The sequence below is a fragment of the Hibiscus syriacus genome, unplaced genomic scaffold, assembly GCF_006381635.1.
Source record: "Hibiscus syriacus cultivar Baekdansim isolate YM2019G1 unplaced genomic scaffold, ASM638163v2 tig00002237_pilon, whole genome shotgun sequence".
Lineage (NCBI taxonomy): Eukaryota > Viridiplantae > Streptophyta > Magnoliopsida > Malvales > Malvaceae > Hibiscus > Hibiscus syriacus.
Window position 1 is genome coordinate 17,611,500 of NW_024061918.1, and position 26,426 is coordinate 17,637,925.

At 35.0% G+C, this 26,426-nt stretch overlaps 1 pseudogene; it reads right to left on the reverse strand.

The window, feature by feature from the left end:
• Positions 1-532: 532 nt before the first annotated feature.
• LOC120141141 lies at positions 533-24,214 on the reverse strand (annotated as a pseudogene).
• Positions 24,215-26,426: the final 2,212 nt, after the last annotated feature.

Here is a 26,426-nt window from a genome sequence, read left to right on the forward strand (position 1 = left end):
TGGAATTGGGAGTTAAACACTTAATAATACCATAAGTTGACCCCTCTCTTTAATAAGATTTCTTTATTTGCATATGGCTGGCACCCAAGGTTAAAATATAGACAACTGAAATATAAAGAAGCATGCTCGTGTGAAATCTAATACAATAATAAAGATTAGTGAACACCAGTCTGTTTCAAAAGCAAACATTCTTAAGAATATAATATTCAGCAATTCAACAAGAAAATGACAGTTGAACATATACATAATGGCAACAATATTGCTTTGGTCCACTTTAACCATTCATATACAAATCTCAATTATGTGAGAGAAAGGAAGACAGAATAAACTCTTCTAAAAATGGACGAATGAAACATCCTTATCTGTAAGATGTTAGAATTTTCTCTTGGTTTGGTTTTCCCGTGTCCTTCACCATGTTACATAGGTCCAATATTGTGTCACATTTCCTTATACGGATGAAGTTGTTCGATAAATTATTTACGTCATCGAGCCCTACAACGTGTCTCAACCTGAGACGGACACATAGCTTGGGTAGATAACGGTTGTTCTATAAAGCAAAACACACCTTACTGCAACACCGTTTCTTCACCCTGCAACACTTTTAGCTTTCTTTTAGCATAAACCGTAAAAAACAATTGCTGTCACTACTGTTACAAGGAAACCACCAACATTTAACAAAATCTGTGGAGCTGATAGGGTGTATCGCTCTTGTGAAGTGTCTGCAATGTCTGTATGAGGATACCTCTGTGTTAATACAATATGCAAAATAAGTTCACAAGGCATACAAGTTATAGCATTTACTCTAAAGGTTTCGAATAACTAGCATCTAAGATGACAAGTTCAGGTTTAATTTTCATAAACGTAAGACTTATGAACCTGTAACTCCCAAAAAATACAGCTCATGCACTTCGTGTGCATCACTTATTTATCTGACTGAGGTAATGGTCTAATCTCAGCTTGTAGGTATGTTTAAGAACCATAGAAATGCGCACACACTATATGCTGTAATGATCAAATATCACATGTAAATACCACATTCGTAAATACAAGCTCAAGATTAAATACACAATAAGGGATGGGGAGAGAGAGAGAATTTACATGTATATTGCGACAAAAAATTCTGGTACCATTCCTACCAAAGATCCCAAGATTTAGGGACCATACTTAACGTGCGTTGCCACCGCACAATAGTTATATATTATATATGGGAATGGAGAGATCCTGATTAATGTTACTACTTTAAACTGATGGAACCAATTTCCTTCACCAGCTGCTCTCTGAATGGAAGCTTTCTTAGGATATTTTTCTAACCAACCCTGCATAAAAATAGAGAAAGTTGAAAATTATTGCAAATCACAACAATGGAAAAGTTACGAAAACCAACCCTGGCAGAATCAGACAGGGAGTAAAATTTGAGTGAATAAAGGGTGAAAAATAAGATCTTAGGATGAGGCACGCACTTCAATTCTGTGAAGGAAAAGAGAGCCAATAAAAAATGGAAGTGATACACCCACAACAGCCGCAGATATGATTAGTAGAAATCCAAAACAATAACCAAAAGTCATCCCTGCCACCCAGATAGATGGTGTAGAAGGTAGGAGTATCGTGGGGAACAATACCAAAGAAGCAAAGACTAGAACCGCCAGTACTGGAGTACTAAAGGTCGTCATCTCCCAATTTATAATAGGCATTAGCTCCTGCAGTCATCGTGTCAACAAGTTTGCAAAATTAGAGTGTGGAAAGATATTTAGAAGAGATAAATGAACAATCCCTACTAGTCCACGGAAGGAAACGATGGTTTTTTTTTATAGGAATAAAGATTTATTAAAATCAAAAGACGAAGAACAACTTATCAGCCTCATTAAAAACCTCTCTAATCTAACTGGAGGAAAAGAGTACTAATAAGAGAACAATACAAACAAACAAACAATATCGAAAGTCAGGTCAACAGAGACAACAAAAGCGACCAGATACAAATCCAAAAAAACATGTCCAACCGACCAAACAAAGCAACATCTGCAACCAACTTAAAACACATAACAATTCCAACCGAAAAGGCTTCGACGACTGCACCAGCGCAAACAAAGACAACAAAAGCCCGATTCCAGAAGCTCCAAGCGGACAAGCAAGTAAAAATCTCGAAATAGAAAACGCTATCTTAATACGGACAGGATGCAACCATCACTAGCTCCATTCAAAGCCTCCAACCATGAATACAAAACGTTCTCAACAAACCAACAACCACCAACCAAACGACCAGACCACCATCTTGGCTCAACAGATAAGACCAACTGGAAATAAAGCATCCTCGTACACGACAGAACAACTCGGGACAACACACCCACCATCAGATGAGCATTGAAAATGCTCAAGAATAAGCCCAGACACCCATCAATAAAAAATAACATAACGAACCAATATATGGTCCAAATAGCTTCTACTACCTTAAAAATCACCTGGAAAGAACCTCTGCTTGACAAAACCTCATTAATACTCAGAGCGAGAAAAGGAAATAAAATCGATATAATGCTGGCCTAACGCTTTCATCACAGCTTCAATCACCTTCAAAGTTCAACATAAGCAAAAGTTCACATTCTCCCAGTGAATTGGGTTCAACGATCCCATTACCCTCCAAAGCTGCGCACATTTATCCCACTTCGCCCACTTTCGCCCCACTAACCTCCTCCATGGATTAATTAATGCTTGACGCAATGGAACAAACGTTGGATCCCATTTGCATCGGACTCCTAACCCTCCATGTCTTCGGACGACTCCCCCACAACGCCCTATTACGCCCCCTATTAACCTATATGAAATAATTAAAACCAAACATCTGCCTCAATGGAAACAACGTTGTTCCCATTACACTTTACTTTGGAGTTCACAAAACCAACTACCCAATGCTTAAAAAATACAAATAAAGCTTGTGCATAAGATCCACACTAACCCAAAAGACTCACACAAGCACTCCACTTCCTGCCTCCAATGCAATATACACAAGAAAAACCACTCCTCTGACAAATATAGCCAAATTCAGATACCCCCATAACGCACTATGTGGGACTCTTCAAACAATATTCTACACAAGCAACACATCACTCAGTCCCAGCTCCCACTACCGCCTCACTACCAACCTCCAAAGCATAAAAATACCCTCTCCTCTGACCATGTAAAGTCACGAAGACGTACCCCATACTAATAAAGCAGAACTTAAGGACAAATCAAGAAAAACCTTGATAACATCACTCTAACCTTAGAAAACCAAACCCCACCAGAAACGCCTCAGAAGCCAAGAAAGCGAACACATGAACAAACCAAGAAAACTCCCATCTACGAACCCAACAAAAGCAGCCAAATTTAAAACTTAAACTCACACCAACCCCTGCTAAAAAATCATTTTAGACGACTAACACACTATAGAAAACTGAAGTTCACCCAAAATCAAAACCCCCCACTACAAGTCGAAACATGTCCACAAAAACCTATAAGCTAATCTTCACCATGACCTCCAAAAACACCATGACAGAGACCTTAACTATCAAATGCAAAAAACCTAAACACCTGCCCTACACCATCCTCACTACCCTCAACACAATTCTAGCGACACCAACTCCTCAAGAACCTTCCTCTCAGGCCCAACAAACGTAATACCAAGCATCTTTGCTACTGACAGAGTCTCCTTCGCTTCAGGAAAGGCAGCACCCCACTTTTTCTTTATGTCCGAATCTGAAATAGATCTACCTGATAATTCACTAGATTCTAAATCAGACTTCTTCAACTTGAAACTCTTCAACGCACGATCTCTTCGACTCCTCTCAGCTTTCGAAAGAACAGAGTCCTGAATATTCAACATAGAACCAAATTTCTGCATCTTCTTTTTATTCCTAATGGACAGTTCTGGCACACACGACACATCTTCTACAGCTCCTCCAACACATTCTTTTCCAGAGATCTTCGATTTACTTACGTCGCCTAATTCCAAAGAATTAACAGAACCCAGAACTAAACCTTCACTCCTCCCCCCTGAATCCACCAGATCATCTTTAACATACTTCAATAAAAAACCACTCTTAAGTCCCATCATACAATGAGGCTCAATCTCTGGAAAAACTACATTAGAAGCATTCACCAAAACTCTATCCTCCAACTTAGAAATCCCGTCTATAATAGGACTGGCCACATTTGACTCTACACGGTCTGCATCTCAGAAACGAATTGAACCTAATTGGAAACGATGGTTTTTAACCTTAGGCTTGCAAGAAGATCATGGAAAGTAAATACAAACTACCACAAAAATCAATAATTCTGTGTGAACACTACACGGTCCGCATCTCAGAAACGAATTGAACCTAATTGGCCATTCAATATGTTTCTTAACTAGCTTATCCCAATGAAGTTTCAAGGTTGTGGTTGCACAACTTAGACAGGTATTCCAGAAAGTGAACGTTAATGCTTATTCTAGTAAAGATTACTAGAACAAAAGAGTCAATTTTGGGAAAAAGAATAAAACATATAAATTCTTCACGATGTATAAAACCATGATCTTTTTCACATAAAGAATCAGTAGAGGGTATTTCAGAAGAAAAACGGCAATGGCAGTGGCTTTGGACTCAGGACTTCTTAAGAAATGAAAAGAGACTGTAATTTATCCCAATCATGCAGCCTCTGGGAGAAGTTTCAATATTGGTTTGGAATTGATTCACGTTATCTTCAATACTATGAAACCTTTCTTCATTCTTGAACACTAAGTTGTTATTTATAATTTCCTTTAATGTAATTCAATTATTAGTTAGTGTTTTTGGTTACAAAAATTAAGCAGAATGATTGTGGCCAATGGGAAATGGACTAGAATCCAAGCAGACAGACATGATTAGGTGAAAAACTAAATTATGTTTAGCCTATTTTTGAGTAATTATTCTTATCATTAAGATTTGATTATATATGTGTATATATTGGAAATGTCGTAACCATCACTCGGGTAGGCCTGAAATCGGGTTTCGACTTAAATAAAATGTGTTAAAGCCATTACCGATCATTTATTTAATTAATTAGGTTGACCGAACCCTTAATTTACCATCTTACCTTATATGCGTTTTACCAGAAATATATCAAGAGTCGATTAGAGTCAAGGAAGGATTAACACCCTTGTACTGCCCTTTCGGTACCAATTTAATTTCTCTGTTGTCTTAATTGCGAAAATTAAAACTTAAATTAAAACTTAAAGATTCGATTCAAATTACTTACCTTTGATCGTTAAAAATTATCCCTAAAAAGTCAAAAATGTTAGATTATAAAATAAAATAAATATTCGATAAATCAAAGAAGAAGAAAAAAGCTAAATTAAGAAATTAACAAAAAAAAACGTTAAAAGAGAAAAAAAATGAAGAAAGTGTTAAATTTTAAAAGAAATAAAATATAAAAATATTAAAAAGGAGGAAAAAAATGAAGTATATAAAAATGAAGAACATGTCAAAATTGAAATAGAATAAAAAAATAAATAGATAAAATTTAAAGGATCAAATTTGGGGTTAAATTTCAAAAAATGAGAAATATAATCAAGGATTAAATCGAAATAATTCAAAATTCAAGGGCCAATTTATAACAAGTGACTAAAATGAATTACACATCAAAGTATCAGGGACTGCAAAAATAATTTAACTATCTCGTAATTACACCAAGGTTCCCCTATAAATACCCTTTAAAACCCAAAAAAAAATCATTTGTAACCAAATTCACAAAAAAAACTCTCCCCTCTACAAAAACCTCTCAACCTAAGCCCCCAACCGGCCAAAGGCCAACCACCACTCTAGCCTCGCACAACTGCCCAGTCGCCCCTGCGGCCATCGAAAAAAATCAAATACACAGAAACGCTCTCCCCGGTTCGATAGTCACGAAATCAAAGCCTATTTGTCCTAAAAAAGACCCTATGAGCGTAGATCTAAGTTGGAAAACTCAAAGTTTACCTTTCCCGATGATAACCTTTCAACTACCGGCGATCGTCTCTTCCCCAAGCCACGACCGAAGCTTCTCCTTCGTTCTTTTTATATTTTCCTTGCAGTTTTGCGAGAGATTTTTGTCTGTGTTTGCCTTGTTTTTGTTGTGTTATTTCCGATGGGTTCTCCGATGTTTATATAGCCTCAAAGGAAAATCTTTTCCCTTGAATCTCGGTGGCTCGATCCCAGTTTAATAGGGGTTTTCTATTTTAGGTTGATGGAACGTATTTGTTCCGTATTTGCTCCAAACTTTGGTGTTTATAAAACGTGTTTGTTTCTTCATTTTGAGATTTTCTTGTTTCAGGTGATGAAGATATCGGCCGGTTGGTAATTTTCCCGGCGCGTGGACGCGTCGTTGAAATGGGGACCTGATGTGTTTTTGGTCGTTGGATCAAAAAGCCTGATCCAACGACGCTGGTTAATTACGACGTCGATGCTAACTGTAAAACCCTAATCTGTTGGGCTTGCTTGATCAGTTGGGCCTCCGAGTTTTCTTGCTGGGTCAGGCTGGTATTACTCGGTTGGGCCTCATTTTGGATCCGAATGGACCATTAGCTCTTTATTGGACTTGGACCTAAACCAAAATAAAAATAAATAAATAAAATAAATAAATAAATAAATAAATTAAATTAAATTAAAATAAAAAGAAATAAAAATATATGTATTAGAGCTATATAATATATAATATATTTCAAAAACAATATAATATATTTTCGAAGATTATATATATTATATACGTTTTCAAAAAACCATTTTTAAAAACTAGATATAGAAGTTTTCAAAAAATATGTTTTTTCAAAAACTATATTATATATGTTTTCAAAAAACCGTTTTAAAAATTATATATTATACGTTTTTAAAAGTATGTTTTCAAAAACTATATTATATATGTTTTTAAAAACCGTTTTAAAAACTATATATTATATGTTTTCAAAAACTATATTATATATGTTTTCAAAAACCGTTTTTTAAAACTATATATTATATTTTCAAAAATGTATTTTCAAAAACTATAATGTATCCTCAAAAACCATATATATTGTATATTTTTAAATTATTATATATATTATCACATATACTAAATAAGCCCTTTGAAGTCCCGGACGAAAATGGGTGCTACACGAAACTACAAACATTGATTTGTTAGGTTATTGTTACATTCAACTGCATCTTGTTCCTAACTCATTTATGTCATATGATTGAATGGCAGATCATTGCCCATCCAAATATATAACATGAAATTCAAACACAATAAGACAAGCTTGTTGTTGAGAAAAAAAAAAGAATTCCCTGCCTAAGGTCATCACAGAGGTGATGACATTTTCAAACTTAAAAATTAAAACATGGTCATCAACACATTTTGACTAAATAGTGTGCATATCCAATACGAACATCCAGCGAACAAAGGAGACAATTCCAGTCTATTTTAAGAACAAACCATCAATGATCTCCAAAAATATAATGATAGAACACATTATCAGATAATATGCAATAATCGCATAATAATATCAAAATCAACAACTTTACAACCATTAATCTCATATCAGTACTCAAAATTAAAGAGAATTGCATTAGCAAATTGAGCAAGGTTGCAAAACCCAGGTTGAAAATAAGAAAGAAACCCATTATTCAATTGAAAGTTCAATACACGCAATCACTAAAACCCACAAAATATCCCAAAATTCAATTAAAAAAGCAATCAATATCCCCTAAACTCGAAATTAAGAATCTAAATAGGTGAGAAGTGTTATGTTTGGCTTGTAAATTGTCAAATTTGGCAAGTTTGAAAATTCATCTTGGTTGGTAGCCAACTTATTGGAAATTTCATCTTGGTTGGTGACCAACTTATTAAAAAATTCATCTTTGGTAGGTGGCCAACTTTGCAAATGGGAATTTCAAATTTGGTCCCTAAAATATTAGGTTATTTATAAGTTTAATCCTTAAAACTCAACTATAAATAGGCCTAAGTATTTCATTAGAAATCATCCCAAAACAAGTTCTCTCTTCCTATTGTTTTCTTCATTCTCTCACTTTGGGAATTCTAAAGAATCCCATTTGTTGTAATATTTGTTGATAGTGAAGTTATCATCCGGTGTAGTGCCCGAGGAGTATATGATATTCTCGTTGAACCTCGTAAATTTGGAGTGTTCTCTCCTTTATTGTTTTTATTCGGTTTTTCCATTGTGTTTTAATATTCAATAGTTTGATGGATTTATCCGTTGTTCAACTTTTGGTGGTTTTGATCTTGACATTTTAGATCAATTTTGAAACTACGTTCGTGTGGGAAATAACTCGGTTTCTCCAACAATTGGTATCAAAGCTTCGGTTGAGGTTATCCTCATGGTCCTGTTGCTGAAAAGATACAGTTCATGCTATTGAATATTGTTCATTAGAATTAAAATGCTAAAATACGGATCAGTTGAAACATCAATCTCTTCATCTGGACCGGTGAGGAGGATGATGTCAAATGCAAATTTCTCGGTGGAGTTGTTCGATGGATCTGAACATTTTGGCATGTGGCAAAGCGAGGTGTTAGACGATTTATTCCAACAAGGTCTATACATCACCATTGAGGAAGAAAAACCCGAATAAATGGAGGAGAAAGAATTGGGAACAATCAATCGTTTGAAGTGCAGCACGATTCGATCTTATCTTTTCAGGGAGCAGAAGTATAGATGCAAGAACGAGACTTCTGCAAGTAAGATGTGGAAAGCATTGTAGGAAAAATTCCTAAAGAAAAGCTCTCAGAATCATTTCCACATGAATAAAAGATTGTTTAGATTTGATTATCAGCCATGCACCAGTATGAATGAACACATCACTACATTCAACGAACTAGTGACAGACTTAATGGGCATGGATGAAACCTTCAAAGATGAAGATTTGGCTTTGATGTTGTTGTCATATCTTCCAGATAAATTTGAGCACCCTGAGACAACGTTACTTCATGGTAAGGATAATGTTACCCTTAAAGATGTAACTGCTACTTTGTATAGTTATGAGCTCAGAAAGAAAACTAAGAAGGAGAGCAAGTACGAAGCAGCGGAGGCCATGGTGGCAAAAGGTCACTAGAAAATTCAAAAGCCAAAGTGGAGAGGGAGATCAAAGTCGAAGTTTAGACTAGGAAAAGATGAATGTGCCTTTTGTCATGAGAAAGACCATTGGAAGACAGATTGTCCAAAGCTGAAGAAGAAAGGAAAAGCTGCTCTAGATGCATGTGTTATAGAGCATGATGCAAATGACTCTGACATATCATTGGTTGCTTCATCAACAACATTCCATTCAGATGAGTGGATATTAGATTCGGGTTGTACCTATCATATGTCCCCTAATCGGGAGTGGTTCTCCGATTTAGTATAACTAAATTCATGAATTATTTATATGGGCTATGATAATGCCTGTAAAACTATTGGGGTATGTTCAATTCAATTGAAGAATCAAGATGGATCAATCAAAGTTCTGACTGATGTCTGATACGTGTCCAGTTTGAAGAAAAATCTCATCTCGTTGGGAGCCTTGGAATCCACAGGCTCAATAGTCACTATGAGATATGGAGTTTTAAAAGTCACATATGGTGCACTTGTGATGATGAAGGACATCAGGAAAAATAATTTGTATTATTACCAAGGTAGTACAATTATTGGAGCAGTTGCAGCAGCTTCCGGAGGTGATGATTTGGACACAACCCAGTTGTGGCATATGCGGTTGGGACATGCTGGAGAGAAATCCTTGCAAATTCTGGCAAAGAAAGGATTGTTGAAAGGTGCAAAGGCTTGCAATTTGAACTTTTACGAGCATTGTGTTATAGGAAAGCAGAATAGAGTGAAGTTTGGTACCACTATACATAATACAAAAGGTGTTGTGGATTATATTCACTCAGATGTATGGGGTCCTTCAAAGGCACCGTCTTTGGGAGAAAACTATTATTTTATAACTTTTGTAGATGGATTTTCCAGAAGAGTTTGGCTGTATCCGATGAAGTCAAAAGATGGAGTGCTTCAAATTTTCCTTAAATGGAAAAATATGATCGAGAACCAGACTAGTAGAGAGATCAAACGACTTAGGACGGACAATGGAGGGGAATATGAAAGTGACCCATTCTTTGACGTTTGTCATGAGTATGGTATTGTTCAACACTTCACTGTTAGAAATACACCACAATAGAATGGGGTGGCAAAGTGTATGAATCAAACACTATCAGAGAAAGTTTGATGTATATTGTCTAATGTTGGGTTAAGTAAAGCATTTTGGACTGAGGTTGTGACATATGCTGGTCATCTCATCAATTGTTTGCCATCATCAGTGATAAGAGGAAAAAACACCATTGGAGGTATGGTCTAGAAAACATGCTACTGATTATGATTCCTTACATGCATTTGGATCCACTACTTATTATCATGTGAATGAATCCAAGCTTGATCCAAGAGCAAAGAAGGCTCTCTTTATGGGAATCACCCATGGAGTGAAGGGATTCCGCCTTTGGTGTTTAGACACCAAGAAGATAATTTGTAGCAGAGATGTTACCTTTGATGAATCTGCCTTAGTAAAGAAGGTAACAAATGAAGCTGTCCAGACAAGTAGTACTCCGCAGTAGGTGTAGCATACTCCAAAACAGGTGGAGTTTAAGCAGATGATGATCCCAGAAGTTGATGCAGCTAATTCTTCAAATCCAATAAAAGAATCAGAAGATGAAGAGGTTCAAACCCAAGAACCATTGGAGACACCATAACCACTTGCAGTTACAAGGCCAAGGAGAGAAATTCGTAGACCTGCTCGATTTGTTGATATGGTGGCCTATGCTCTTCCAGTTCTTGATGATGATATCCCTATCACTTACCAAGAAGCAATAGAAAGCTTGGAAATTGATAAGTGGAAAAGTGCCTTGGATGAAGAAATGCAATCTCTCCATAAGAACAACACTTAGAAACTGACACAATTACCGAAAGGTAAAAGAGCAATTGCATGCAAGTGGGTATTTGCAAAGAAATATGGATCTCATAGCAAGAAAGAAGTTCGCTACAAGGCAAGGCTGGTAGCTAAAGGCTACGCTCAAAAGGAGGGAATCGACTACAATGAAGTATTTTCCCCTATTGTTAAACATTCCTCTATTAGAATATTGTTGGCCTTGGTAGCACAGTTAAATTTGAAGCTAGCTCAACTTGATGTAAAGACGGATTTCTTGCATGGTGATTTATAAGAGGAGATCTATATGACTCAGCCAGAAGGATACAAAGATAGTGGTTGTGAGAAATGGGTTTGTAAGCTGAACAAATCGCTATATGGATTGAAGCAATCTCTAAGGCAGTGGACAACTGATTTGATAGCTTTATGAGGAGACTAAAGTACACTAGAAGAAAATATGATCATTGTGTGTATTTGCAAAAGCTCAAAGATGGATCTTTCATTTATCTTCTCTTGTACGTTAACGATATGTTGATCAGTTCGAAGAGTCAAAATGAGATAGGCAAATTAAAGGCTCAGTTAAATCAAGAGTTTGAGATGAAAGATCTAGGTGAGGCCAATAAGATTCTTGGTATGGAGATATGTAGAGATAAACAGAGAGAAAAGCTTTGTTTAACACAGAAACAGTATCTGAGAAAGAAATTACAATGTTTTGGCATGAATAAAAATACCAAACATGTAAGTATCCCACTGGATTCTCATTTGAAACTTAGTTCTTAGTTATCTCCTAAAACTAACGAATAACGAGAGTATATGGCAAACGTTCCATATACTAATGCAGTTGGGAGCTTGATGTATGCAATGGTGTGTACGCGTCCTGACATTTCACAAGCAGTTGAAGTTGTGAGCAGGTACATGCATGATCATGGAAAATGAAATTGGCAAGCTGTGAAATGGATTCTAAGGTATCTCCAACAAACTGTGGATGTTGGTTTAATTTTTGAACAGGATGAAACACTTGGTCAATGTGTGGTTGAATATGTTGATTTCGATTATGCTTGTGATTTGGATAAGCATCGATCAACTACTGGTAATTGTTTACTCTTGCTAAAGCCCCAGTAAGTTGGAAGTCTACTTTGCAATCTATGGTGGCTTTGTCTACTACAGAGGCAGAATACATGGCAGTTTCATAGGCTATAAAGGAAGCAAGTTAGCTTAACGGGTTGATGGAAGACTTGAGAGTTGTTCAAAGTCACATTAGTCTCTATTGTGATAGTCAGAGCGCTATTCACTTAGCGAAAAATCAAGTCTATCATTCAAGGACTAAGCATATCGATGTGAGGTATCACTTTGTGCGTGAGATCTTTGAAGAAGGAAAGATTCTGCTTCAGAAAATTACATCAGCATAAAATCCTGCAGATATGATGACCAAGGTGGTAACAGTAATCAAGTTCAATCATTGTTTGAACTTGATTAACATGCTGAAAATTTGAGCGCCTTCGGGTATATGGCGCTTGTGAGCGCAATTAGAGGCACAACATCAAATTTGGGGAGTTGAAGAAGTTGAGTAGGCTTAGTAATTTCAAGCCAAGGTAGAGATTTATTATGTTTGGCTTGTAAATTGTAAAATTTGGCAACATCCTGAAAATTCATCTTGGTTGGTGGCCAACTTATTGGAAATTTCATCTTGGTTGGTGGCCAACTTATTGGAAAATTCATCTTTGGTAGGTGGCCAACTTTGCACATGGGAATTTCATCTTTGGTCCCTAAAATATTAGGTTATTTATAAGTTTAGTCCTTAAAACTCAACTATAAATAGGCCTAAGTATTTCATTAGAAATCACCCCAAAACAAGTTCTCTCTTCCTATTATTTTCTTTATTCTTGCACTTTGAGAATTCTAAAGAATTCCATTTGTTGTAATATTTATTGATAGTGAAGTTATCATCCGATGTGGTGCCCGAGGAGTAGACGATATTCTTGTAAAACCTCGTAAATTTGGTGTGTTCTCTCCTTTATTGTTTTTATTCGGTTTTCCATTGTGTTTTCACATTCAATAGTTTGATGGATTTATCCGTTGTGCAACCTTTGGTGGTTTTGATCTTAGCATTTTTGGTCAATTTTAAAACTACGTTCTTGTGGGAAATAACCTGGTTTCCCCAACAAGAAGACACTCAAAACCAATAATGAGAAAACATAATTAGTTAAACAAGGGAATGTAAATTGCAAATATAAAAAAATCCAAAAAAAGCAAGAAATTCAGGGGGAAAACCTTATCCATAAAAAAAGGACCGACCCATTTGAAGTAAACATCGGCCAATAACCCTATAAATGTAAATAGAATCTCCAATTTGATCCAAAACCAAATAAACCTTATCCGTAAAGAGAAAAAGGCAGGTTCATGTATCGAAAAATCCCTCTCATCTGCTTCACATTCTTCTAATAATCGTCGTCTCAAATTTTCCCCTTTTCCGTTAACACCATCGTCACCCTCAACCCTTAGGTGGCGTTTGGTTCGCTGGAATGTTTATGAGGGAATTGAAATCTGAATCTGAAACCTGTTTGGTTGACAGGAAATTGAATTGGAATCCAATTCCATATTATATTTGGTTCGCAGATATGTCAGATGAATTTGATTTTAATAATGTAAAATGACAGAATTGCCCTTCTTATTTTTTTTTGGTTAATTTTAGTTTGTTTTACAACTTACATGTAGCAATATATTATAAAAATTTTAAAAATATTAAATTTTCATTTTATTGATTGATTATTCATTTCAATAAATTATAAAAATCATACTAATAAATATCATAAGTTAAAATCATCCCAATTAGGGATGGCCATAGGTCGGGTTTTTGGTCCACCCGACCCGACCCGAGAACAAGGGAACCTCCACCCGAGACCCTACCCAACCTGACCAAAATAAAGTTTCACCCGACCCGACGCGAATATATGAATTAGAAACCTGACCCGATCCGACCCAAAATAATAAAAAATTATTTTTATTCAATAAAAACAGTGACTTAATTGAAAAAAATTATATATAGTGGGGTATTATTGTAATTATTCCTAAATATATAAGGTAAAATTATATATTTTTTCAGGTCGAATCGGGTATTTTCACCCTAAACCGGAACTCGACCCGAATATCACACTTAAAAAACTCGACCCAACCCGACCCGAACCCGAAATTTTTTAAAAAAATCTGACCTGATCTCGAATTTTTTTGAAAAAAATCGACCCGACCCGAACCCGACCTGAATATCACACTTACAAAAACTCACCCGACCCTGTAACACCCTCAGACCGATGCAGATAACCCGATCCAATTTGAAGTGTCACATTAGGGCCACCGGAGCGACCCACTGTAAAAATAGCAGAAAATTTAAAAACTTTTATTAAAACATGTAAACTTATAAAATCATTTATCAATATTAAAAAATAAAACAAATTTTCAGACTCGTATATATAAAACAAAATACAAATACATGCCCCCTAATCACATGTACCATACTCTACAAGCAACACCGGAAGAACTCCCTTACAGATGTCGATAGATATATTGGTACAATTCTTTTAACCTGCAATGGTGAGTAATAGAGTGATCTTTGGAAAGCTTAGTAATACAGAACTACCAAATGATGCTGAAGAACGAGCAGATACAGATAAACATATATTTCCTTATTGGTTTAGATATCTACAAATCTTTATGTTGAGCAGAGATCCTACTGATATTTTAGGGGTAACATATAATGAGCTTTCAGTTCAAATAAGTATTTCGAATGACTAAGTTCAGGAGATCATAATAGGTTATCTAGTGTGTTCCCGTAAAACCAATAAAAAGATACAGATTCTTTTAAAACATATATACATATACCCCATCCGTTACGTACAAAATGTATAGGTTCCCTAGAACCATACAACCCCATCACGTCTAGTAAGGCCCTGAGCACAAAGCCGAGGAACCTGCAAGTATTCTTCCTCCAACAATACCCCCAATAAAACATGTTCCGTCCGTAAACGGATATATCAAAAATCAAAACATAATTCATGTCAAGTATCATATTAAAATCCAGGTCAAGTATCATATTAGAATCCAAGTCACGTATCAGATCAGAATCCATGTAAGATATCATATCAGAATCCATGTCAAGTATCATATCAGAATTCAAATCGAAAATCATATAAAATTTTCATGTGAGTAGGGAACACACCAGAATTTACAGATATTATTCAAATATATTGGATAATCTTAACAGGTAGAGGAACACATATCTTCAGTATACCGATAGAATATCAGAATTCAGAATCACTATTGGAAGAGTTCAATAACTGACAGAATCATCAGTTATTCAGAATATAACTTGAGCTTATAAGGAAAAAAAATAAAGGTTCAGGACATTTACAGTCTATTTCGATTGATTTCATTATCAAACAACTTCAGATGAATATCTCCCAGAATTAATGCTTGTCGACTAATCAATTCATTGTCTTTACAGGGTATTTACACTTTAGTACCACAAATTCTGGTCCATATATTATCTTCAGAATCATCGCTGAATAAATCTTCCAATGTCTTTATTTCATTTTCACGCTTCCACTATATCATGAAATGATGACGTGCTTGATTTGTAGATCATGATCCATAAGAACATTACATCATGTATGTTCATTAACGTTTCCAGACTCATCCAAATCACTCATTTAATCCTTAGTCCTTGAGGTTACTTAATTCATTTAGCAGTCAAGTCCATTCCAGTTATTTCGAGGTTTTCCAGTGTAATTCAGACGTTTCTGAATTTTGGATACATATTGTACTTCCATTCAATTTAATTTGGTCTTTGTGGTTGATTTGTCGAACAAATATCCAATCCTTAGTGCTGAATGTGATTTAGAGTTGAGTTGAGCTGAATACTTCCAAAATTATCATCGAGCCAAACTTGAGTAGACGTACACTCTTTCACGTGATATCTATGTCATTCAGGTACTGACATGTCATTAAGGTTGGTCGGCTCACTTAAGTTGTGTTCCATAACTTTTAAGGGTATTACAATACCCATATTTACTTGGATTCCTTAATTAATCCAAAACATCTACTTAGTCTAGGCCACAAGGGTATTTTGGTTATTTTGGTGTTCAGTTCTATTCCATTCATTTCAGAGCTCGAGGATATCCAATCATTCCTGAACTTGGTGATATTATTGAGTCATTTCCATTCCAGGGATATTCTGGTCATTTTATAGATCTAGTGTATTACAATCATTTTCTTCCGTCCGATCTTATTATCGAATTCAAACTTATCATTTATTTCAATCCTTTCGAACAATTCTAACAAAAGAACACCCCCGATAAATTGTTCTTCAGGTATTTACTCATAACTCGGATATTTTCGGGTCAAGTGTCTTCTCAGATTTCACAAACGGAATATCATGATTTTTTCTGTACAAAGACAGGATCTTAACAATTAAATCCGTAATTTATCGAGTTAAGTACAAATCCTCAAAGTACTTTCTCGTTCCAGGTCAACTCGAACTATTTTTACCTTTCAATGGCATTTTCATAATTTCTTAACCAAATAGTTTCGATATTAACTCTTTACGAAAATAACTATAATTTAAAGATCCTATGGTTAATTTCCTTTCAGAACATTCTCTAATCTTGAAATGATTCCTTAACAGACTTCTAGAATCTTGCCCAAACCCTCTTGGGGTTAAAAAAACGGTTATCCAAATTTTCTAAGCAAAACTAGCATTTCTTATGCACATCAGTAGCTTCACCAGATCAATAAGTCTTTTCAGAGCTATTAATCAACTTCCAGAAACAATTTTTATCATTTTATAACATATGGGTATTTTTGTAATTGTAACAACCCAGAATTTTAAAAATAATATTTAATTGAAATTTGAGGCTTTAATTGTGAAAATTGGTAAATTTTAGGGACTAAATTGGAAGTTTTTAAAACTTGTAGCCTGTTTTAGAGTTAAAGAAAATTTAGAGACCAAGCCCTAAATTTACCCCTGGAGTATCGGCAGAAACACATTTTATGTGTTTCATTCATTCTGAAATCAGAATGAAATTCAGTTTTTTCTTCCAAAAAGCCTCTCATTCCAAATACGATTCCGACGCCGTCCGACCTCTGATCGTCATTTTGAAACCACCATCGTGTTCTTCATCGAGCGAAGAACAAACCCCTTAAATTAATTGAAGTGAAACGCTTCCAAACGCCGTGAATTTCAAGTCAAAGTCTCGACGTTTTTTTTAGCTCAATCGCCGAGAAAATCTTAAATTCATCACTGATCGTTACTTCGTTTACGACACCTCCCGCACCATCGTGTTCCTTGTGCCGTTCCGAGTCCGCCGGTGTTATCCTTGGTCTCTGTCGACGGCGGCGCGTGGGGAGGTGAAGCGGTCAAAGTTTTCGATTTGTTGAAATCGAGCTCTCCGCCGTTAAAAAATTTGACCCGAGCTTTGTAAGTTTCTCGAAATCGCTCAAAATAATATTTAGAAATTTTTCTGTAAATTTTTCGACGCTTATAGATGTCGCATGCGCCGCCACTGCGCGTGGGGAAGTAAAAAATAACCGGTTTGACCAGTTTTTAAAGGTTTTCACCGGTTTGACCGGTTCTAACCCGACCGTTGACACGACTCGTTGACCTACCCGACCCGACCGTTGACCCGACCCGTTGACCGACCCGACCCGACCGTTGACCGTTGACCGGGTGCTAGTTTAGTAATTAATTCGAAACGGGTGCTATTTTAGTAATTAATTCGAAATGTGTGCTACTTTAGTAATTAATTCGAAATGGGTGCTACTTTAGTAATTAATTCGAAATAGGTGTTATATTAGTAATTATTTAAAAAAAGGTGTTATTTATGTTAAATGGTTGACAGTTTGTTGACCTCCTTTGACCAGAACTTTGACCGGCTTTGACCAGCTATTAAACGACCGTTAATCTTTTCCGAGTATACCTATCCTGACAGTTTTTGACGTCCCGAATCCGTATTTGGGGTATGTTTCGCCAAATTCGAACCCGAAAGTCTCCAAATTGTCAGTCAAACCCGTTAACTTTGATTTTGACCAAGAATTCAAATGTTCGAAAGGTCATATTTTATGTATTTCGACGTCCTGAATCTGATTCCAAAGTCCCTTTTACCAAATTCTGACCCGAAATTCCCAAATCGGGCATGTGAATCCAAAAAGGCTTAGTATTTTAATATTTGGATTATTTAATTGAGTTTTGGTTAAGGAATTGATTTAATAAAATATTTTATAAAGGTACTGGTGTTTCAACTGAGAGAGGATCGGTTAGGTCCAGAATTGTTCGTTTGTCAGATCAGCCTGAACCACGTACTACTAGACTTACCCGTAGGTTTCCGTATATTATTTAAATAAAGATTAATATTATTTATATTAGGATTCTAATATGGATTTTTTTTCAATTCGTAGGATCTAGCGCTGCAGCAGAGCGTGATCGATAAAACCAGTAATAGGCTTCCCTATCTGATTTCTCAGACTGTTACAGGTGTGTTTCCTAACAGTATTACATTACTATTTTAAAATGATTCATCTGAATACCAAGTATTTGATATCTGATTTACTGTATATTCCGATATAATTTATGGATTGAGGTATTTCATATCTATTTCTAAAATCTGATTATCTGACGTCTGAATTACCATATATTACTGTTTTGAATTCCGAGTTCCGTATTTCTGCATATGGTTTCCAAGTATGAAACATTTTTATGCTTTAAGTGATTAATCATTGTTTTCACTTGAATACATTCATGTTTAATATTGTCATTGGGGGTATTGTCGAAGGAAGATTATCTGCAGACTCCTCGGCTTTGTGCTCAGGGTCTAAATGGAATGTGTCGTTGGGTGTATGGTTTTGAGGAACCTACACATTTATGATGTGAACGGATGGGGGTAGTGTTTATGTTTTAAAAACATGTTGCATAAACCGATTTTATTGAAAGTTTTTATCTGTATTTTTTATATATTTCATGGAGAACACTGGGATTTTTAGCTCATTCTGTAGTTTTTAACCTTTTTTCAGATAACATCAGACCGTAAGCTAGCAGATTTGGCATCAGGGGAGATCAACTACTTATTTTGTACGAACGTATATATCTATATGTTTTTCGGTTATGTTTGGTGACATGTATTTGCTATCGTTTTGGATATATCAGTATTATTAATATTTTGTTCTATATTATATCTAATGTATTTAAAAAAAACTCTGAATGGGATATGTGACCAGTTAGGTGTGGGTCTAACTTACAGACCGGGTCTGGAGGGTTACATTTGGTGGTATAAGAGCTTTCGGTTTTAAACACTCTGACTGTATATGGGTCCTAAACTTTGGATTTTTAAGAAATTTTGAAGAGAATAAAAAACATGTCACCTTATATTATGATTTAAAGTTTTCTCGAGATCCCTGATGCTAATCTGACATATGTTTCAAATTCTTTCTGTAGAGCCTTATAGATTTAACGATGAGTGCTGCTAGGGGTCGTAGGACAGGACGTGGCCGTGGTCGAGGAAGAGTCGCTCGACCTTCTGTTACAATCGACGATCCGATGTCTCCACGTGATCTTCCTGTTCCGCAAGTAGATCCGACCCTTTCTCATGATGACCAGTTTACTCCTATTTGAAATATTAAGACTTAATAAATTTTAACCACAAACCCATTAATATTTTTAAAATCAATTAATTTTAAACCCAAATAAAAAATAATCAAATTAATGAAAGAAAATATAAATCATAAAATTATTTGGAAAGAAAAAGACTCTTCTCAAATATAAACCCAATCAATTTTATGTTCGTTTACATTCGTTTGTGTTCGTTTACGTTCTTTTATTTTTGTTCATTTATCATTTTAATGAACGAACACGAGCAAAAAATTTTTGTTTGTTTGTTCGGTTAAAGTTAAACGAACGAACATTAACATATCATCGTTCGTGTTCGTTTAATTCGTTTGCACGCCTAATTATTCTCCTCTTAGATTTGTACTTCCCTTTCCAATCAATGCAAAAGATCAACTTTCCACATAAATTAAAGTAAATGGAGGAAAATTAAATAATTCTAATCGACTCCACTACTAACAACTAACTAAAATTCTAATACAATATGTTATACATGAAACTAAATACTCTCAACACATGGCAATTTTCTAGCTTAAATTCATGATTGATAATTCTTTTTCAAGATTCATCAGCTACCCATAGAATCCACGAAGCACATTGTGAGTCTTAGTTATGTCTTTTTGTAGTGTTGGACACATGTCGGTTGGGTGTACATTTCTTGTGTAAATTTTGCAAGACTTCATTTATTGTGCCCTTTCTAGTGATAATTGTTGAACAAGAGAGATAAAGTTAGAAATATTATATCGAAGAGCTGAAATACCTACCTCATTAATTTTTCTTGAGAATATATCTTAATACGAACCAAATTATTGAGAATTTGTTGCCATTTGTCTTGAAGAATCGATCATCTTTATCTCATAAATGGATGAGAAGTGGTTTAGAGATCCTACGAGCGGCTTGCGCACTACTATTTAAATCCTTCCCAATAATTATAGTCAGGGGCGGACCCAGAACAAAAATTTAGGGGTTACACAAAAAAATTCTTATAAATTTTTTTAGGGGTTGCACAATATTAAGGGTGACACTTGTATTAAATAAAAAAAATTAGAAAAAATTAACACTAAGTAGACAATTTTGTTGCACAAAATTTTATTTTCTGATCATTGTACACAATATTGATAAAAAACTAAGTACATTGAAGTACTTTTTAAAGTTGTTCCTCACAATTTGAGGGGTTGCCCGGGCTACCCCTGGGTCCGCCCCTGATTATAGTGTCACAATTGTCTGATGCCAAAAGTTTCTCCACGAATGGAAAAATAATTAAAGTGGAAAAATGTCCTTCCATGTATTGACTGATCTGGAAGACAAGTAGAAAATCACTCGACTTGATCCATGGTATAATATAAAGATATAATCGTATCAATAACTTTATTAACTAAAGAGACTCAACTTTACCTAACCAACTCACTCCAACATTGATTATTCAAAATAGATACTACTATCGCCCCACTAAATTTGTCCCTTATTGACATTTTAAAAGTTAAAAAATGTTTTAAAAAAACTAAATTTTATAATATATATATATATATATATATATATCTATATTTGTTTGAATGTTTTTAAAACACATATTTTTTATATTTTTATCCATAATAAATTTTTAAATAATAATGAGTCAAAGTTGAAAAAAAATTGACAAAAAATAGTTGATAAGGGACAATTTAAGTGGGACAGAGAGAGTATTATGTAACTTTATAGACACATCCCAAATGTTATGGTCGAATTGAGGTGATCACAACGTTCATCAAAGTGAACCTCGAACGTAAATCATATTTCACAAGCCTTTAAAATCCTTAACAAATAAACTCATGCCACATTTATAATTAGATTAAAACATTAAGATTTAATCACCTTTTATTTAAAAATACCAAGTCCAAATCTCTAAACGTCGAACCAATCATATGACTTAAGATATATAAAAATGGAATAAAAAATGGGTGATTAAAATTCTATTTGATCTAATAATAATAATTGTCGCAATGGTTTTTCGGATGGTTTGATATCACATTTTGAATTAAAGTGAATTTTACTTTTTTTTTTGAAGTCGCCATCAAACTTTTTGGATTAGGTAAGGTCAGATACCTAAATTTTACCTCATACCATATCTACATCTTACCAAAGATTCAATTGGAAAGGTTCGAGAGTAGATTAGGTGTGGAGAAAGATGAGCACTCCCACATCGCCCTTTCGGTAACAACATGGTTATGAGTTGTTTTAATATAAAAAATTAAAGTCAGAGCCAAGTTTTAAAGAACATATCCAAATTAGTTACATTTGAGATTATATCATTAAAAACTAGGGTTAAGATAAAAAAGATAAAAAATCAGTATAAAATGAAAAAAATAAGAAAAATGGTCATGGGTAAAAATATAAAAAATATATATATAAAATGGAATCAATACTAAAAATAAATAAATAAAAATAAAAAATAAAATTATATAATTAATATGAAAAAAAATATTAATAGAAAGACTTAAAATAGTAAATAAATAAAAAAATATTTAAAATAAAAATATATGTTATATCGAAATAAAAAATAAAAAAAAATAAAAGTGGTGTGCTTGTGTAACACTCTAGACCGATCCAACCCGAAGATCGAAAGATCAGAGCATTACACGAGACCACCGAAGTGGCTAACCCAAAACTTTTCCTTTAAAACACATCAAATCAAAACACAGTTTTGACATCCATAATAAAGAGGAAACGAGTATAAAGTAGTTTTACAAAATAGGGGAGCTCCCAATATACATTCCAAGTTTAATCAATGTGTAGTTCAAAATAAAGAGTTACAACTTAATAAAAGGTAAGTTCATTGTGTAGTGCATGCCATCTAAACAAAATGAAGAGGAACTCTAATAAATCGATCCAATCTGGAATCACACACTAACGATAGCTCCTCAACATGTCCTCCTAAGAACATATGAACGGAAATACATTTCGAACGCTGAGCTTACAAGCTCAATGCCACACAAATAACTTTAATATACTATGTACATTGGTTTCATGGGCATGCGTACAAGTATAAGCATGAACATGCAAGTACATTGACACACTAAAAAAGATAGGTATCATGGTGTAGTCGGAGGGTCACTTAGTATCTCGGGAGCCACACCCCTCTATCCTACTTAAGATACTCTATATAAGACTCGGGTCACTTAGCATTGGAATCTCCACTAGAAAAGTTTTCATTCTATAGTAATTAGGATGCCTTCGGGGTCATAAAGCATCGGAGCCTACGTTCAGCTAGCATTTTAATTGCATAAGAACTGACTTAACACATCCAAATATCTAATCACACAAGACGATCATCATACTTCTAAAGTAACTCGGGGGTCCTATCGTTTCTCAAGTGTCACACAAAGGCTAGTTTTATTCCATCTTAATCCACGTCATTTCTAGTTATAGCCATATTTATTCATTGTTCTCACTTGTAGTCTTATTAGTGAAGTACTGAGGATCCTAAATTTCTCCCTTAGGAACACTTGAATCGGAATGGATTCCTTGCCCAATTCTGGAAGCATTAGTACCAATAGTATTGATACTGATATTGAGCCTTTCAATATCACCCTTGAGTATCAGTACTCACCTATAGTACCGATACAAAAACTGGTTATTGGAATCTGAGAAGTCTTAACAGTATCGATAATCTTATTTGGAGTATCGATACTTAGGTGCTAGGGTATCGATACCATCCTAGGTATCGGTACCGAAATTGGCTTCAATGTAACACCCTATCTAGTTCAACCTGAAGATCCATGGATTACAATATTACACGAAACTACATAAATAGTGACTCAAAAATTTTATTTAAAAACTGGTTGTAAAACTGATAATAAATGATCCATAACAATAGAGATAAAACATGATAATAATAATACGGATTTACAAAATAATGGGGAACTCCCAAAACATTTCCAATAATACAAATACTGAGCACAAAACAAAGCTATGAATGAATATATATATATATATATATATATAATATATAAGAGTCCATAATATTACATGCCCTCTAAGAATGACTCAATAAGTACTCTGAAGGTCTCTGAGAATCTGATATGTTGCACTGGAATGTCTGGCGATGATAACTCCCCATGATCTTCCCCTAAGAACCTGCAAATAGAAACACATTTCGAACACTGAGCTTATGAGCTTAGTGCCTCACTAATAATTATATTGTACTATATGCATCATTTAATGAAAAGAATCTGATATGTTGCACTGGAATGTCTGGCGATGATAACTCCCCATGATCTTCCCCTAAGAACCTGCAAATAGAAACACATTTCGAACACTGAGCTTATGAGCTTAGTGCCTCACTAATAATTATATTGTACTATATGCATTCATTTAATGAAAAGGCTAGTGTCACAGGTATGAAACATGCTAAATACTGATTTACTAAGTTGTGGTTGGCCTCATGGTGCGACTGAAGGTTCTGCATCTTAGAGCTCACGCATCCCTCTAGCCTGTCAGAATACCCTTGGGTGCCCAGGTGAGATCAAGAGTTGTATCGGAGACGTACACCGACCCCTTGTGTGTATGGAGTGAGATTCGGAGCTGCATCAGAAATGTACACTCCGTCAACTTACTCTGTCGATTCTTGAGGTATCTGCACCCTATCAGCTACTGAAGTGCCATGGAATTGACTAGGATATCCACTAACTGTCATATTTATGCTACGAGAAACTTAGGTGTCTTGAATGTTTTCCCGAGCGTCAAACAAGGCTAGTTTTATGTAAACCTAGCTATTATTGTTTCTATTATTATGATATTGATTACTGTTATCGCTTGAAGTCTTATTTGCTATTATTCTATAATATTTGGGGTACCTCCAGTCTGATCTAATATCCCTTGGATTACTTATCCAAAACTGCCCGTTAGTACCGATAATAAACCCTCAATATCGATACCCACATATTGGTATCGATACACTCTAACTGACATAGGCTATTTGGGTAAGGTAGTATCAATACTCCTAGTTGAGTATCGATACACTGGTTCCAGGGTATCGATACTAACCTAATTATCGATACTAAATTTAGGTTCAGTGCTTTTGAAAAATATTCCTAGAATCGATTTGATACCAACCTAGTCAGTACCAAAACAAAGATCCCAGTATCAATACTACCCTTTAAAAATTGTCAAGTTTTAAGCTTAACTGATTAACAATATCGATACCCCTGCTATAAGATGCCTTGCTAAGGTCCCCAATTGATGTTTAAGTATTTTATCAATATTAGGGATCATAAAGAGGTTTTAAGACATGTTGAAACGCCAAATTATGAATCTACCATGAAAATACTCCAAGCTTATGCAACTACCAAAACTCATCTAAATAATCTACACATGGTATAGTTGAGTTAAAAATGAGTTACCTGATGATTCTAAGATGCTAGGAGTGTCCAAAGATCAACAAAGAGCAAGCTTTTTCTACCCTTTAGCTTGAGAGCTTTCTCAAACCTTTCTCACTAGATGAAAACCAAATGTAAGAATTACTAGCTAAGTTTAATGCTTTAGAAGATCTTAAGGACTCTTCTTAAGACTTGGAATTAAAGAAAACGGGTTAAAATCTCTGAATCCCTTAAACCCCCATAAAACTCATTTCTTGAAAAATATGGCCAAACTTTGCAAAGGTGGATTTAGAAAGAAGTTTGGGATGAGTTTAATCTGATTCTTACCTTGGCTTGTTGTGAAATGCTGAAAATAAACTAAAGTTTCCTTATTTAACAATAGTATAATTGTTTCCTTGGTCCTCTTGATTTTGGTTGCAAACTAAAAAGATCCCTTTTATCCATTATGGGGCTTAATCCAGGCCCAAATTCACTAAATCTTGGGTCAAAACTTCTTATAAACTAGGAAATTAATTCAAGGCCAATCTCGGGTTAGCCCAAAACTCCTAACTCGAAAACCAGGGTGTTACAACCCTCCTCTTATTTCATCCTCGAAATTACCTGGATAGAAGAGGTGGGGATACTGAAGTTGCATGTCCTTCTTGGTTTCCTAGGTTTCCTCCTCGAAGCCATGGTTCCTCCATAGCACCTTTACCAAAGGAATCCTCTTGTTCCTTAACTCATTCACTTTCTCGTCAAGATTCTAACTGGTTCTTCTGTATAGGTCATATATGGGTTAACCTCAATATGATCTAACGGTATGATGTGCGAAGGATCAAAGTGGTATCTCCCGAGCATGGATACATGGAACACAATGTGGATGCACTCCAACTCTGGTGGTAAGGCTAATCTAAAAGTGAAAGTGTGTGTGATGTATTATGCTATGGCATACAAATATGTGCAAGCATACACAATCAAACAAGTAATATATTAGTGAGTGAGTATCATCTCTACAGGGATTGGAGAGAATTTAGGTAAATTTTAGGCACTATTCTACATTATCTAAGTATAGTTAGTGTGGAATGAACAAGTGAGGAAGAAAAGTATGGCAAAATGATATGTACAATGGGTATGAGTATAAAAATGTTGTGGCAAAAGTTTCACAAAATTGTAAAAGTGTGCTAAAGTAAAAGATTAAGTAAATTGTAAAAGTATATCGAAGCGAAAGTAAATTGAATCTTGGAAAATAAGATAAGACTGACAACCTCACATAATTAATCTTCTCTAAGGGTAATTAGCTGGATTTGCTATGGTAATAAATATTCTGTGCGTAGAATGGTCTTTGCTCCTATGAGTATGTTGTCCGATAGGATTTGGTAAAAATGCTCCTAAGCTCTCTCAAGCAAGGAACCTGATAAAACTAATGCTACAACAATGCCTCTTAGCGTGAATTACAACACTAGCCTATCTAGTAAGTATTATCCCTTTTAGGCGTATGGAACCCTCTCATTTTATTTTAGGCATATTAGAACTTAGTTAGCAGCTAAGCCC